Genomic DNA, 16,411 nt, shown 5'->3' on the forward strand with positions numbered 1-16,411 from the left:
CAATTAAGGCGATTAACTTTGCAATTAGTATGGAGATAGATTCTAGTTATGAATGCGGCAATCATTACGGCCTTAACCACAACAATAACTACGCGCAATTATTACAGTTATGAATGCGCAATGAATGACCGTTGTAAATGAGTCATCATTAACCGTCGTTAATGCAGCAATGATTGTCATCATAAATGAGCAAGTCAATGCGACCATAAAAGCAGAAATAATGGTGGCTTGTCCCCCAAGTAAGTCCTCGTCTATATAAAGGCCACCCGACGTCAAGGTAAACCATCCCATTTCGACTCTTTCTACTCCCCTACCAAGAAACGTACTGACTTAGGCATCGGAGGGTTTTCTGCTGGTACCCCCCTCCTCCTTGAGCCGACGGTCAAACTTCCAAGTCAACACTTCAAGGAAGCTTCTCGATCTTTCCCGGTCAGCTCTCGCTCCAGTCCGCATTCATTAGTGAGTCAAAATCCTCTACGGAATTTTTCGTGTCACCAACAAAGGATAGTGTAGATAATTAGACAAGGGAGAACAAATAAAGAGGATGATAAAAAAGATGATGGTTAAAGGGTAACAAATGAAGTAGATGTGTGGCACCACGTATGTGGACCAATTATATTGTGCCGTGTGGCAAGTTCACAATGAGAATTACCTTAAAAGAACAAGAGTAGGGGTTGAAACTTTGGCCAATTAAGGTCGCCACGTGGAGAAGTGATCAGGCTCCACATGACTCATTTATATTGCGCCATGTGGTAAATCAATAAGGGAAGAAGAGAGTCAACTAAAGGTGAATTAGCCAATAGTTAAGAATCTATTGCGCTTATTCAAGTGCATCAAAAACTAAGCTATTATACATACCGCAAATATTACATGTCACCAAGAATATGTAACTCCCTCATAGTGGGCACACACCACATGGTGAGACTTGACCACAACATGAATCATGTAAACCGACACTTGGGCTACCTCATCATGGTAGAAGCCGACCAAAACCTCACCGAGAGGCCACCCTCTCGGCCTTGCCAAGATGTTTCGTGATAAGCATATAAACCTACAAATAGGCCTTAGCATCCCACATGGGATAAATGTAAAAAAAAAAAAATAAATAAACTTTCTTATAAAAGGGACCTCCCGAAATGGGAGCAAAGGTGAACCACTATGCATCATGTATTACTATACTCTGTCTACCTTGCACTTTTACCAAGATCCCCCCGATCCAAGTAGAAACAAAAATTCCGCTTTTTAATGCACATCTAAATCCTTAGATGTGAACTTATGATGAAATATAAAGCCCTACATACTTTTCATTTACTTTAACCAAATTGATCTCTTAAATTCTAGTGTTAGGTTCTCTACATTGATTTCTAATACATAAACTCTGTTTTGCCCAAAGAGAAAGATTGGGAGATTAGGAGAGGGTAGGAGACACCCCACTATGTAAGTGAGATTTTAACGTGGTTAGATCCTCTTTCTCAATCTCAAACACTATCATCTCTCTTTCACTGGCTCTATGGCCTCCATAATGTGCAGGAGATTTGGGTGTCAGTGTTACTAAATTCATAAAATCTTGAGGAATGCTCAAAGTGATTTTTTTTTTTTAAATAAATTTTGATTAAAGGGGCTTATGTTGCTATGACTACTCAAAAAGAAAATGTAGAGCTATAGATGGCATAATGGTCGTCAGCCTATGAAAAAGGGAAATAGGAGTCCTAGGTATGTGTCATTCCATTAAGGTTCAATTGTTAATACTATGTTTTTATTCATCTTTTTTTAAGTGAAAGGTAAATATTTGAATATCAATATTTGTTAGTGGGTGTTTCACCCCTCTGCTTATGCTACTTGGTGAGAAGGTTGGAGAAGGAGAATCATTCATTCTCAAGACTAGCATTTTTATGACTAAAGAGTCGGATCTAAAAGGGGGAAAAACATTCTGGATAATGCTTGCATCCTTTGTGTTATCGTGGCTGCTGGCACAGAGTTAGCCGATGCTTATTTTCCAAATATTGTCATTGCTTCCGGGCCAAACAAGCGAAATTAGGTGTATAAAGACAACTAAATTCAATAATATGTCCCTATCTTCATCCTTCTGGTTTCTTTAGTATGATACTTGAGTCTATCTCGTATGAGAAAAATTCAGCTACCGTCCCTAAACTATGCTGCCAAGGCCAATTTGATACCCGAACTCTCAAAAGTATCAATGTGATACCCAAAGACGTATTTTGACATTAACGTGATACTTCCGTCAAAAATCTCTGACGGCGCCGTCTGTTTGCTGACGTGGCAAGTACGTGGGTCTCATGTGATATTTTAATTAAGGGTAAAATTGTCTTTCTCTACTACTTAATTTTTAAAAAATAATAATAATAATAATAATAATAAAAACATATATATATATATATATATATATATATATATATATATATATATATATCTCTCTCTCTTCCTCCTCCTTCTCCTTCTTCTTCCCTTTCTCTCTCTGAATCCACCGCATTGTACGGCCGCCATGGGTTTACGCATCCGTGGCGCATTGGCTCTCGCCTCTCTCCTCCTCCTCTTCTTCTTCGCCGGAACCTGCTTCACATTGCCGAAATATCCTCAGAAGCCCTCCTCATCATCCTCCTCGGCTCCCACCGCTTAGATCAACTCCAACTCCATCCTGGTGGCCCTTCTCTACTTGCATTACTCCGATCTAGCCGAGCTCGTCGAGAAGGCCCTGCTCTTGTAGACTCTCCAAGAGGCCGTAGGCCACCACAACATCACCATCTTTGCTCCCCGAAACGACGCCGTCGACCGCGACCTCGAACCCGGCAACCTCAAAGCGCTACTTGCTCGAACGCGGGAACCTCAAATCACTCCAGACGCTCCGTCCGCCGGGAGTTGAGTGCGAGGGACATGGATTTGTAGCAGGAATTGGAGAGGATGATGGCAGCGTTGGTGATGGTTTGGGCGGAGGAGAAGGAGAGGAGAGGGAGGATAACTTCGATGCTAACCTTCAACTCGAGGCTGCAACGGTGACAGAGTTGGGGAAAATGTGTCACACCCACCGTCGACATCAAGTTGAGTCTTAGAAATCGACATGCAAAACTGTCACCCTCCTTCTCTTGTCATTGTGAGGTGAAAACCCAAGAACCCATCTATTTTGGATTTTTGGTTTTAAGAGAAATTGGGTTCTGATTGTTGTTAATAATTTCATTGCTGGTGACGACGATGCCGGACTAAATTGGGTACGTTCCCTTGTTCGTGGGCTTTGCGGCAGAAGACCCAGACCTCTCTAAGTTGTAAGGTATACGTCTGGGAAACTATCTGGTGTTTAAGCTTTGATTGCTAAAGAAATGAGAATGTGAATGTGTGTGTGTGTGTGTTTTAGATTTTGATTTAGCTTAGAAATACCTGTCGGAGTCGGTGAAAGGATTATGCCGAATTGGAGAGGATGATGGCAGCATTGGTGATGGTTTGGGCGGAGGAGAAGGAGAGGAGAGAGAGAAGAAGAAGAAGAAGACTGAGGTTGAAGAAGAAGCAGAAGCCATTTTTCTTTGATTTCTTAGGCGGAGGAGAAGGAGTGGAGTTTGCGGCAGTTTGGCTAGAACAAAATCCCAGAAGAACAAGAAGAAAAAAAGAAGAAAAAGATATGAAAAAAAAATGAACTAACAAAAAAAAGGGTAAATTGGTCATTTTACTTTTTTTGGGGGCCCACATGTTTGCCACGTCAGCAAACAGACGGCGCCGTTAAATATTTTTAACGGAAGTATCACGTTGATGCCAATATAGGTCTTTAGGTATCATATTGATACTTTTGAGAGTTCGGGTATCAAATTGGCCTTGGCAGCATATTTTGGGGACGTGGGCTGAAATTTTCTCATCTCGTATTATAGTCAAGTCTATTCCATTATAGAATTTAGGGAAAATTTTGCAAACAGTACATCAAGTAAAGGCCACTAATAATTCTTATACATAAAGTTCCAAACCAAGCATTTCGGTACACAAAATCTTAAACTCAACCCACTATCAGTACACGACGTCAATGACGCCGTTAATTTGAGGGGTAATATGGTCTTTTCAGTTTTTTACTCTGAGCACCCGGCTTTCTTTCTCTGGGCACCCGGCTTTCTTTCTCTGGGCACCCAGCGCTCTCTCTCTCTCTCTCTCTCTCTCTCTCTCTCTCTCTCTCTCTCTCTCTCTCTCTCTCTCTCTCTCTCTCTCTCTCTCTCTCTCCCTCCCTCTCTCACACACACACACTATGGGCACCCATCTCTCTTCTTCCCTCCTAATCTCGATCACCTCTGCAATTCCAACCTAATCAATCCACAACTTTTCACCTCTGCTGAATCAACAACCATTACCATAATCCTAATCCTGGTGTTCAACAACAGCAACAACAACTCCGGGTTCTCACCACCTCTTCCGGTCCTCCCCGACCAGAACCCGACTTGCTCCGCCACCAAGCCGCCCAAAACCTCGACTGCCACCTTGACTAGATCGTAATCCATCTCGCAGCTCATCATCCAAAACCCCAATTCCAATTCCAATAACAATTGAATCTTTCTTCTTCATCATCAAAACCAATCCTTCACACGCATACCCATCTTCTCAGACCCAATTTCTCTCTCCTCACCTTCATCTCTGCGATTCTCTCTCTCTCTCTCTACATCTCAATTTGCTAGAAAATCCTAAGAGGTTGTGATGAGAGTGTGGGAAGAGAGCATCGAAGCTTTGCTCGAAGAATAAGAGGAGAGAATATGCTGGTCAAACGTGATGTAAAACCCGGTGTACAACCCGACCCGGCCCTGGAAGCCGAAGTGAAATAAGTTTCCGGTGACAGAGAAGGCGAGGTTGTGTGGTGACCCGAGAGGGGGGTCCCACAGCGCCACGACCCTGAGCCAATGAGAAACCGACATGTCGCGCATGACATCCCGATGACTCATCAACCCGAAACCGCAAGGCCTTTTGGGTTTAGTTTGTGGGTTTACAAAACACTTTCTTGGACAAATCATTCTAGCAACTGGACAGCATATTCGGAATTTAAAGTGGGCTAAAGGATTTGGGCTTGCAACTTTTCTTTCATTCATCTTTAGAAATTTCTCAACTTCGCCTAGAGTCCAAACTCGATTTCGTTAAAACTAAAATTCAAATCTTCACTACAACTCAATTCGCCTTCCTTTCAAATTTGCTTCGACAATCTTTTGCGTCAATGAAATTTAGTAACCTTCTAGGCCCAAAACGATGGACTCTGGTCCAAACTTAAATTATAAGGCCCAAATCGTGATCTCGATACCAAAATAATTTCCAAAATCAATTCCTTCACTTGAGTTACCCTGCGAAAAATCTTATTGGCAAAAAAATTACCTTCTAAAAATTAAACAAAATTTTCGGGAGCTCACACTCCACCCCCCTTAAAACAAATTTCGCCCTCGAAATTTGCCCAAAGAATGAATGAGAGAGGTTACTTCTTTTCACCTCGGACTCGAGTGTGCACAAGACATAGTTTTACCTTCCCCTGATACTTTTTGAACCTTTACCTTTCACATGGTTCATCTTACTTCACTTATGGGGACTACTTCATCAAACTCTCTAACCATTTGTTTTTTTTCGCAAATTGCGATTTTCTTCCATCACATTGTGTGTGTATACGCATACATCAACACCCAACTCCTCTGAGCTCAATGCCATAGACAAAGACATTATCATTTCAGCCTTTCTGAATAATTCAAAGAGCCTTAAAACAAATCAGGGACTAACAAGGACTAACACTTAGTCACCCACTAATCTCAATAAGCACATACTGCAACGCAGTGGTAAATCCACTTATCAAACTCATTGCCACAACTAAATAACCAACATTTTAGTGTAAGAATTTCTCAAGCGTTACTTGTAAACAATTCGTGTGGAATGCCCCATCACGCATTATCTTACACAACATAAGAACATTCATAAAACTTTCACATTTTGTGCTTCCGTTAGCTACATATCCCAATTTCGGGGCTAGTTTTATCACTTCACCAAGTGTTCCTATTATACTTTCCATAGGATACACTTCTCTCCATGAATCATGATTCTTTTCGATAAGTAACTCGCTGAATAGCAACTTCGTTGCAACCATGCAATAATAGCTTACTTTTCAAAATAACCGGAAACAAATTGACGTCTACACAAAACTTTCATTTCAACGAGAGTAGAAAAATTACTTGGGGACTTGAACCTTAAATATGAGTAGCAACCAAGAACGGAAACAAAGCTTTCGTTGCATGTCTAACATAAATAAGTTTCGTAGAGCGTCACTACGAATGACATGTCAACGATGTCATCACTGACGTCAGCCTTGTAGTTATCAACGATCTTGGTTGTCAAACCTCATACACCCTTATTCGTAACTTAGCGGATACTGTTTACTCCAAGAACAAACAATTGTGACAGCTTGTCCATATGACGTCGAAACCAAGCACACGATTCAGTAGACTTGATGTCACATTGTAAAATCGCAATAACTAGGTATCTACTACACGTCATGAGACATCAATCAATAGGTCGCTTGACATTGACCGAACAGACCGTCCAATGCTCAAGGCATCAAGTTGCAACAATACCTTTCGATAATGCTCAACGAAATTCGAGGATCACCAATCGAAGTTTACTCCTCGAAATTTGTAAAGTTCGTAGCATTACTATTCACAGTCTCGACCTCGATCTATCATTTTCACCCTATGAACTCGTTTGATGTCAAAACTCATAAATCAAGTCATAAGCGCTCTTTCAATTTTTGGTCAAGCCAAAACAGTTGAATCAGTTACAAGCACTTTATTTTCTTGTGTCCTCGTCCGACAACAAGAAAAGTAATTTCTAAATATTCTCCTTTAAAGTAATCCTTTACTTTCGAAATAGGTGTCCTGAGTAAATTCGAAGGTGAACTAACATTCTTCCAACCACCAGTTTTACTAAAAAGAATAACCAAAGAGAAGAGAAAACCACAACGAGTTTAACATTTCAAGTTTCTAAGAAGTTGGAAAATAATTTCGAATGAGTTTACGACTAAAATTTTGGATATGCTATTTCAACCAAAACAAGATCCATAGATTCAATGTAGAGATGCTGACTGAGAGCGTCGTCAAAATTTCAGAAATTTAAAAGTAGTAGAGGTCGGATAAAACTACATTTCAAGTGGTTGCAGAGACAAAATAGTAAAATTCTCAGAATTTCAATTTTACTTGAAAACAGATTAGGGAAATTTTCAACTTTCCTACTTTTCGAACAAGATTTGTTGGCAAGAACTTTTTTGGTAGGTAAGGGAATAATTTCAAATGCATTTTGTTGGAATAGCATTGAAGATAGTTTTGAGTTTGTTTTCAAAGTCTAGGTTGTAGAACTTCTAAAGAACCTAAAATGTTCGAGCTTTGTAAAACAAAACACTTCAGTAAGGAAAACTTGATTGTTTAAGGTGTAGTCTCTTGACTTATGAGGAAAACATTTTGAGTAATGCAAGAGACGAAAATCAACTTTTGTAGGAAGTGGCAAGAATGTAAAACGGTTAAAGTAAACTCCTGGTGTGGAAGAAATGTTACGAATTCCTTGTCTCAAAAGTGAACGCGTGAGATAAATGCATAAATTGTCACCTACATTTTTGAACTTTTCAATTACTCCTTGACGTCACCATTTCAGCTTCATTCTAACCACGTAACCAAAGTTGCCTTTCAAGAGTGTGCTACCAATTTTTCTACTTTCTGAAATTCGTGGCGTTATTGACTTCAAAACAATCAAAGATTCCTTGAAATGAAGAAAACTGGCTGCTAAAGTTATAATCCTTTACAGATCTTTTCTTGACCACTCTTAGAAACGTTGCTGGTGATCCTACTAATACCAGTACAAAGGCGTGGCCTTGTGATCTCGAAGCATCCTAACATTTCCAAGTACGTTGCCGGTACCGCAATCATTTATTTTCCCAACAATTTCTCTTATTAGGGAACACAATTTCTCAACTCTCTCTGCGGACCAATGGCAACCCAAGAATAGTTTCTGTGACTCTACTAGTCATTCCTCAATTTCTTGTGTTTCCCAACAAAATAATTTTGTCAACACAACAACACAACACAACATTAGATTCTCCCAAGCAACAAAGCTTCATATTGTTCCACCAATTAACAAAGAAAATTGGGGAGATGTCAAGCTCAAGCAATACTTAATTTCATGTTTGTGTTGCCATTACAAGTTTCCCTATCAGTCCACCACTTGGGAAACACTTGAGTGGTGTCTACTTTACTCGAAAGTCACACCTTCTTCCGTAGAGCATCGATGGGGAACCGCTGCAGTCGGGCCATCGCTTGGAAGGAAGAAAAGGAAATCGAGTGAAAATATGAACACCACTGATCCAAATGACTATATAAGGGTCATTATCTCACTTTTTACTCAATTTTTCACTTTGCTCCACACAACACTCTATATTTTTCAATACGTGCAACAATATATGTAGTACAACAACTTTAATCCATCAATAAAATTTACTCTATAACACTAGCATGGGGGTACACAAATATTCCTTTCAACTTCATCTCTAACCTACTTTTCCGAGTATCAACTCACCCAATATAACCTCGTTAACTCCTTAATGCTCAATCCCCTAATAATTTACCCAACACTTTATCCAATTTTCATACTTACTACCTTTGGAGCATTTGTGGTCGAGTGGCATCATGACGGCATTGGCAATTTAAAATTTAAACCAAACTTTAAAGCACCACAAGGAAACAAACAAAATTATTTTTTAAGGAACCTCAAATGTATCTTTACTTTTTAAATCCATTGGAAATTCTTTGAATGACTCGAAAGTAGCCTTAATGAAAAATATTTGCAAGTGAAATAAGGCAATAGGATATCCTCCGGGAATAATAAAATAAAGGAGGGACGTCGAAAACATATTTTTGCAAAAACATTTTTAGATGCCCAGAAAACCAAGCATTTTGCTTAACCAAATTCGACACTTGAAACCTTTGAAAAGAGTTGCTAGATTTGTAAAAACAATTTCAAAAGTACTTCGGAACCTAGGGCTCTGATACCACTTTACTGTGGTGACCCGAGAGGGGGGTCCCACAGCGCCGCGACCCCTAGCCAATGAGAAACCGACAGGTCGCGCATGACATCCCGATGACTCATCAACCCGAAACCGCAAGGCCTTTTGGGTTTAGTTTGTGGGTTTACAAAACACTTTCTTGGACAAATCATTCTAGCAACTGGACAGCATATTTTCAAAAACAGAATTTAAAGTGGGCTAAAGGATTTGGGCTTGCAACTTTTCTTTCATTCATCCTTAGAAATTTCTCGACTTCGCCTAGAGTCCAAACTCGATTTCGTTAAAACTAAAATTCAAATCTTCACTACAACTCAATTCGCCTTCATTTCAAATTTGCTTCGATGATCTTTCGCGTCAATGAAATTTAGTAACCTTCTAGGCCCAAAACGATGGACTCTGGTCCAAACTTAAATTATAAGGCCCAAATCGTGATCTCGATACCAAAATAATTTCCAAAATCAATTCCTTCACTTGAGTTACCCTGCGAAAAATCTTATTGGCAAAAAAATTACCTTCTAAAAATTAAACAAAATTTTCGGGGGCTCACAGGTTGAAGGCGAGGCAAGGAGTGAGAACTGTTGGGCTGACAGAGGCAGATGCGGTGGATCCGGATTCGGGTTTGAGCGTGAAGCGAAAGGGTCGGATGTTGGAGAAAACATTTGCGAGGCGGGTGGTTTTACACCGACGACGCCGGTTATGCCCCCGGACAGTATCTGGAGATGGGCGTAGGGATTGTGGAGGTGATCGGTGATGGGGATGGGGCTGGGATTAGAATTAGGGTTTTGGTGGGATTAGAAGTGGGGATGAGTTTGGTGGGTATGGATATGGAAGGTGGAGGAGATGCGGTGGTCGCCGGGGTTGAGGTTTCTGAGTGTGGGTACCGGAGGGGGAGGGAGGGAGAGGGAAGAGAGAGAGGAGAACGTTTTTTTTAATCAAAAAAATGAGTCAGAATGTGAGAGTACTAAACTACCCTTTGACAAATGAATAATGGCATTAGAGTTAACGGCGTCATTAACGTCGTGTACTGATAGTGGGTCGAGTTTCGGATTTCGTGTACCGAAATGCTCGGTTTGGAACTTTATGTATAAGAATTATTAGTGGTCTTTACTTGGTGTACTGTTTGCAAAATTTTCCCTAGAATTTAGTTATGTTCTATGCAAATTTCTTCCACGGGTATTCACATTTTTTTTCCAATTGTAATGGAGAGTTTCCTAACTGAGCAGATACCCTTTTCTTTTTTTTTTGAGTAGACTGAGCAAATACTTAAATAGGCTAGATATATGTAATGTATGTACTATAAAATAACAAATTAACTACCCAATCAAGTTCCATCTTTTGGTGAGCGTATTTGTTTTTCTTGTTCCATTTGTGTAGCCATTTTGGGCCAGTGTTTGTATTTTTGTTTGATCTTTTAATATATGATGTTTGATTGCCCCCAAAAAAAAATGGTGCAGTAAATTTAAACATCCTCTATGTCTTCCACTTTGTTAACTACAAGTATTCCTACTTGGCTAAATGACCATAAACGGCCAAAATGTGTCACATTTTAGTAATATTTTAGATCCTCTTACAAGTCAAACTCTCCAAATCTATAAAATCCTAATTAGTTCAAGAATGTAGAGAGTTCATTCTTCTACAATGTAGCCTTGTATGTTTGTTCTAGATCTTCTATGTTTAACTATCAACTGAACTATATATATGACTAAATAATGAGAACAATGAAAATATGATCATGCAATTACTAGTAAGGTAAGTAGGAAAACCCAATAGAGGTAAATATTGACATGTGGAAACACAATCACACATGTCCATTGGTAGGAAAAATGCAGTAAGTGGCACTAAAGTATATTTCATTCTAAATTATCTTTCCCTTAAATTATTGATGGATGCTTATATAGACGCCTATGATCTATTGGATCCCAATAGAAACATTACCATTCTTTGGGATATAATGAACTGGTGGCCAGACGGATACGAGGTAAGTGTTAACACATCTTCCATTTGCATACACCTTTTTTTTTCTTCTTGAATTTTATAATATATACTGGATTATTTTACTTGTAGGCAACCATCACAATTTAACTTCCAAAAATATCGGCATATCTAAAGACTTAGTTGGACAATATGATGGACATGGACGAAAAAATAATTTATATAGTCTATGTTATGAGGAAAAACAACGAACCAAGGGAATGCTCAACGTTCACGAGGTCAATTCCATATTAGGGCAAGAAAGATCCATAAGTTGTGGACTGACCCGGACCTGCACGCCCAATAGGCTATTGTCGTTAGGTGCATTTTATGATAACCAAATAGTAGGCTGCCCAAAGTGTGTTTGTGGTTGCCATAGTGCAAAAGTTGGTAGTTATGTAGAGTAAGTTGTAGATCCCAAAAGCTAGTGCAAACTGTAATTTACAATATTTGTTTAATTAATTATAAACGGTTTCTCTTTTCTAATTCTAAGTGTACTACCTTCCTTGTAGGTCAAACTCTCCTTACTCAAGATTAATTCTTGAAGAATCTAGTAGCTCTCCCCTCATCCAGTGTTCAAATGATATGTGTCCGGTGTGTGTTCACTGACACATTAAACAGAACTATAGGGACTATTGGTGGGTAAAAATTACAGTAACCAACTTCAACCTCAAAAGAAACTACTCTGAATGGAATGTTGTTGTGTAACATCCAAATCTAAATTATTTGACCCCCATTTTCTCTTTCAATTACTATCCACTACCCTCTTATGATGGATTCAGTAAGTACCAATCATTTTTAATCCTTATCGTTAAACTAAATTTCGAGTCTTGCTTTTAAGTTGCAATAAATCTTTATCTCAAATTCTTATTGTGAAGATGACACTGCCATGCTGTGGGGACTTCCTTACTTCAATAACATTCTCCTACAAGCTGGCGTTCAAGGATACGTGCAGTTGGAAATCGTACTAGGTAGGGATAGGTTTCCTTTTACTTGGGAAAATGGCTGGGCTTTCCCCCGAATGATATAGTTCAACGGTGATATGTGTGTTATGCCAGACGCATATCCTCAATTACCGGCTCCAACTCCTAGACTAAATGTTATGGTACTTGATCCAACACTAGTCATCATGGTGGCTGTAATTTCTTATATATTGGTAAGGGCCTTCTGTAAGATGGTGTGAATTATTGTTCCAACCAGGATGCTGCACTAGCTACCTGGACTGCTACTACACTAGTCTTCATGGTGGCTGTAATTTCTTATGTATACATAGGGGCCTTCTATAAGATTGTGTGAATTATTGTTACAAAGACCCCGACCTGTTATGTGAGCCAACAAAGATCGTTAAACTAACCCCATATATATATATATATATTAAATGAAAATGATGGTTAATCTTTCATTTAACACACACACACACATATATAAATATAATAAATCTTTATTCATAATGGTGTTTGTGTGTGTGTGTGTGTGTGTGTGTGTAAATACACACACACTACAAACAACAATACAATTACCCTTAAGTCATTACCTCCTTTTTGTCGACCATTCCAGCTTTATTAATTTACTTTTGGTGTAGACCATCTTCAACAACGTAAGCTATATTTTAAGTTAAATAATTAAAATAGCTATATGTTTAACAAATTTAAAGCAACTAATGCAACAAGATGAGTGATTTTTCATTCGAAATCTCTCCTGTCATTCTATTGCTTAAGCTTTAGTAGATCCCAAAGTAGTTTTGTATGTGATCATCACTCCTTTTCATATGAAGATTGCCTCATCCTCATAATAATGGTGAGATATCACGTCAGGCCTAAATATTGAAATAGATATTATAGGCATGCCCAATAACCTGACTTGTTATTCATTATTTAGCCAAACGAGTCAAGTTATAGAGGAAGTTAGGTATATTAATTACCAAAGATGTTGTTCATATTTATAGGATAAAGAAATTACACACACACACTAACTAACTATATGCAACAATGTAATTACCCCAAGGTCAAATAAAATTAAATCTCTCATTTTTGTTGACCTTTCCAACTTTATTAATTTCATTTTTGGTATGGAACATATTTGACAATCTTCAACAAAATAAGCTATACTTTAAGGCTCTGTTTGGTTTGTGGAAAGGAAATGAATCATTTTCCTTTCCATTGGGAAAGTGGATCCTGGGTGGGTTGGGGGGAATCATTTTCCACCTCTTTTTCCTTTCCATTGGGAAGCATTTTCCCTTCCATTATCACTCCCAAACACAGGAAAGGAATGACATTCCTTTCCCAATGCCCAAAATCTGTGAAACAAACACAGCCTAAGTTAAAATAACTAAAAAAAAAGTGAAATATAGCTACAGGTTGAACATTTTTGCAGTAGCAATACTAGTTATTACAAATATTTTATCAAATCAAAAATTGCAATTTAGATAAAGGAAAAAGAAAGTAGGAGATAAAAATATGACTATTCAAAATTCCTATATAAATATAGCTACCCATTTTATCAAAAGTTATATTTAGCTTTGCTTTAGCTACTTTGTTAGAGATGCTCTTAGCTTATTTTTTATAATTCTAATTTGGAACATCTTTAGCTTAATCTTTTAAATTTTGGTTTGCAATATCTTCAACCTTATTATTTGAATATAAATATTTTGGATATTACATTTTGTTTGCTATTTTATGGTTGGATTTTCAGTTTATAGATATGCTTCCGGATAATTCTTATGTGAAAAAAAAAAATGAATGCATACTAGGATTAGAGGTCCCAACTTTTAAAATTTGCCTCAAGTATGAGATCTCAAGTTTGGTCCTCGGACTTGCTTCCTTAAGTTCCTTATGATGAGCAGGAAGTTGTTGGAAGAGAGGAGTCTTGAGCTCGTTGATTCATGACAAGCAAAGCTGTCAGCATATTCAAAATCATTGTGGGTGGAGCGTATCAAAGCGCCTAAGAATTTACACTAAAAGCATCGGGGCCAAGATACACTTATGGGCCTGCAAAGATTGTTAAACCAACCATATTTTACTCATCCGATTGAAGGAGAGCGATGTCAACCTTCAGTAAGTTATGACCTACTCCTTGAGTTTACCTTATTTTTGAGGCATTGAAGAGTAATCAATTTTATTCTTTTGTCTTGTCACAGAAATTTGGAATGTAACATGCATGTACTCTCCGTTCCTAGCTATAGAGGCCCCACTTGTTGTGTGTCATTAAGTGCATTTTACGATGACAAAATAGTAGGCTGCCCAAAGTGTGCTTCTAGTTGTCAGAGTGCAAAAGTTGGTAGTTGTGCAGAGTAAATTGCAGATCCCAAAAGCTAGCGCAAACTGTAATTTACCATATTAATTTGTTGCATTAATTGTAAATTTGGTTTCTCTTTTCTAATCCTAAATGTATTGTCTTCCTTGTAGGTCAAACTCTCCTTACTTAGGATTAGTTCCTGACGAATCTAGTAGCTCTCCTCTCGTCCAGTGTTCAAATCATATGTGTCCAATATGTGTTCACTGGCACATTAAACAGAACTATATGGACTTTTGGAGGGTAAAAATTACAGTAACCAACTTCAACATCAAAATAAACTACCCTGAATGGAATGTTGTTGTCCAACATCCAAATCTAAATTATTTGACGCCCATTTTTTCTTTCAATTACTATCCATTAGCCCCTTACGATGGATTCAGTAATTGCCGATCATTTTTAATCCTTATCGTTAAACTAAATTTCGATTCTTTCTTTTAAGTGACAATAAATCTTTATCTGTAAATTCTTATTATGCAAAAGACACTGCCATATTGTGGGGACTTCCTTACTTTAATGACATTCTTCCACAAGCTAGTCCTGGAGCATACGCGCAGTCAGAAATCGTACTAAGTAGAGATAGGTCTGCTTTTACTTGGGAAAATGGCTGGACTTTCCCCCTGAGGGTCTATTTCAACGGTGATATGTGTATAATGCCATTTAATCCAACACTAGTAATCATGGTGGCTGTAATTTCTTATATATTGGTATGAGCTTTCTGTAAGATGGTGTGAATTATTGTTCCAACTAGGGTGTTGCACTAGCTACTTGTGCTTTCTACTGCACTAGTTTTCATGGTGGCTATAATTTCTTATATATACGTAGAGGCCTTATATAAAATGGTGTAAATTCTTGTTACAAAGACCCTACCTGTTATGTGAGCCAACAAAAATTGTTAAACTAACCACATATATACATATATATATATATATATATATATATATATATATATATATATATATAAAGAAAAAAGTGTGTATATATATATTAAATGATGGTTAATTAATCTTTCATTTAATACACACACACACACACACACATATATATATATATATATATATATTAAATAAAAGTGTAATCACCATTAGGAGTAAGAGGAGTAAAAGATTTATTCTATTTATAAAATAAAGAAAAACGCTCGCGCGCACACACACATTACAAGCAACAATACAATTAACCCAAAATCAACATCTCCTTTTTGTCGACCATACCTACTTTATTAATTTAACTTTTGGTGTAGACCATCTTTTCAGCATCTTTAACAATGTAAGCTACATTTTAAGTTAAATAATTAAAATAGTATGTTTTACAATTTTGACAAGTTTAAAGCAACCAATGCAACAAGATGAATGATTTCATTCGGAATCTCTCCTGTCATTCTATTGCTTGAGCTTTAGTAGTCTCAAAGTAGTTTTTTGTGTGGACATCACTTTTTTTCATATGAAGAATATTGTCTCATCCTCATAATAATGGTGGGATACCACATCGGGCCTTAATATTGAAATAGATGTCATATTATAGGCATGTCCAATATCCTGACTTGCACTTCATTGTTGAGCCAAACGAGTCAAGTTATAGATCGAGGAATTTAGGTGTATTACTGGAGATGTTGTTTATATTTATAGGATAAAGAAAATTATACACACTCTCTCTCTCTCTCTCTCTCTCTCTCTCTCTTATATGCAACAATGTAACTACCCCAAGGTCATTAAAACCGGTTTAGTTCGAACTTAAGAGATTATACACTAATGATAATACTATGTACTAACAACTAAGTAAATGTCGATAATATATATACATTTAACTCTTATATAAAATTCTTTTAAAGCTTTGTTAGGGTTTTTATAGAAAACACAGCACTGACACTCATCCCTTGGATTGGTGAATGCATATTGAGATTCTTCCTTATTAAGGGCTCTTGAGTGTGTTCTAGCACCTATTCTTCTAGTTATTTTCCTTAATGGTCTTTTTATTATAGGAGATCATTTGAATTTAATTTGGCACCATCTGGATCTAGTTTAGGGTTTAGCCTTATTGGTTGAGCATGAGTAGTTGTCTCTAGTGGAGGTAGTTTTTTGTGGGGTCAGTATAGGT

The 16,411-nt window shown here is 37.8% G+C and overlaps 1 pseudogene; it reads left to right on the forward strand.

Annotated features, from left to right (window-relative positions):
* Positions 1–9,774: 9,774 nt before the first annotated feature.
* LOC133727978 (COBRA-like protein 1) lies at positions 9,775–15,030 on the forward strand (annotated as a pseudogene).
* Positions 15,031–16,411: the final 1,381 nt, after the last annotated feature.

The sequence above is a fragment of the Rosa rugosa genome, chromosome 1 (genome assembly GCF_958449725.1).
Source record: "Rosa rugosa chromosome 1, drRosRugo1.1, whole genome shotgun sequence".
NCBI lineage: Eukaryota > Viridiplantae > Streptophyta > Magnoliopsida > Rosales > Rosaceae > Rosa > Rosa rugosa.